The following is a 1,455-nucleotide window of genomic DNA, read 5'->3' on the forward strand; positions in this document are numbered from 1 at the left end:
AGAAAAAAAGCTAGCAGAGCAGGTGGTAAGCGAGAGTGCAAAAAAAATACAAGTGTAGTGCTAAAGATAGTTAATTAGATAGGGTAGCATGGTGGCTCAGTGGTTAGCACTGCTGCCTCACAATGCCAGGGACCTGAGTTTGGTTCCAGCCTCAGATGGCTGTTGGTGTGGAGTTTGCATGTTCTCCCTGTGTGCGCGTGGGTTTCCTCCTGGTAGTCTGATTTCCTCCCACAATCCAAAGATGTGCAGGTTAGGTGAATTGGCCATGCTAAATTCAAGGATGTGTAGGTTAGGTGCATTAATCAGGAGTAAATAAAGGGGAATGGGTCGAGGTGGGTTCCTCTTCAGAGGGCTTGTGTGGTCCTGTTAGGCTGAAGGACCTGTTTCCACACTATAGGGATCCTAAGAAAAGTTATCAAAAAATCTCCTTATTATAAAAAGTATATAGAAATACTGGAGAAGGTGCAAAGGATTTTTCTAGAAAGATGCAAGCATTAGGAGGTCATAACTCTCAGTGAAGAATGAACAAGCTTACATACTTTACCTTGATAAATAGAAAACTGAGGGGAATTTAATACAATTCATTAAGATTATTAAATTATGAGAGGGGCCGAACGAACATTTTCTACTCGGGAAAGACAAAATGAAAGGTCAAAATTCTAGAAATGAAACTAATAAACCCAAAAGAGAATTCAGACGTAACTTCTTTAAGCAGAGAGGGTTTATAATGTGGAATAGGCTATCACTGAGAATGGAAGAAAGTGAGGACTGCAAATGCTGGAGATCCGAGTCAAAAAGTGTGGTACATAGGCTTGAAACGCCGGTTCTCCTGCTCCTCGGATGCTGCCTGACTGGCTGTGCTTTTGCAGCACCACACTTTTATCACTCAGAGTGATTAAAGTAAAAAACATTTAGAGTCATGGAGTCACAGATATGTACAGCATGGAAACAGACCCTTCGGTCCAACCCATCCATGACGACCAGATATCCCAACCCAATCTAGTCACACCTGCCAGCACCCGGCCCATACCTCTCCAAACCCTTCCTATTCATATACTCATCCAAATACCTCTTAAATGTTGCAATTGTACCAGCCTCCACCACATCCTCTGGCAGTTAATTCCATACACATACCACCCTCTGCGTGAAAAAGTTGCCCCTTAGGTCTCTTTTATATCTTTCCCCTCTCACCCTAAACCTATGCCCTCTAGTTCTGGACACCACGATCCCAGGGAAAAGACTTTGTCGATTTATCTTATCCATGCCCCTCATAATTTTGTAAACCTCTATAAGGTCACCCCTCAGCCTCCAACAATCCAGGGAAAACAGCCCCAGCCTGTTCAGCCTCTCCCTCTAGCTCAAATCCTCCAACCCTGGCAACATCCTTGTAAATCTTTTCTGAATCCTTTCAAGTTTCACAACATCTTTCCGATAGGAAGGAGACCAGAATTGCAC

This window comes from Chiloscyllium plagiosum, chromosome 12 (genome assembly GCF_004010195.1).
Source record: "Chiloscyllium plagiosum isolate BGI_BamShark_2017 chromosome 12, ASM401019v2, whole genome shotgun sequence".
In the NCBI taxonomy this organism is placed as follows: domain Eukaryota; kingdom Metazoa; phylum Chordata; class Chondrichthyes; order Orectolobiformes; family Hemiscylliidae; genus Chiloscyllium; species Chiloscyllium plagiosum.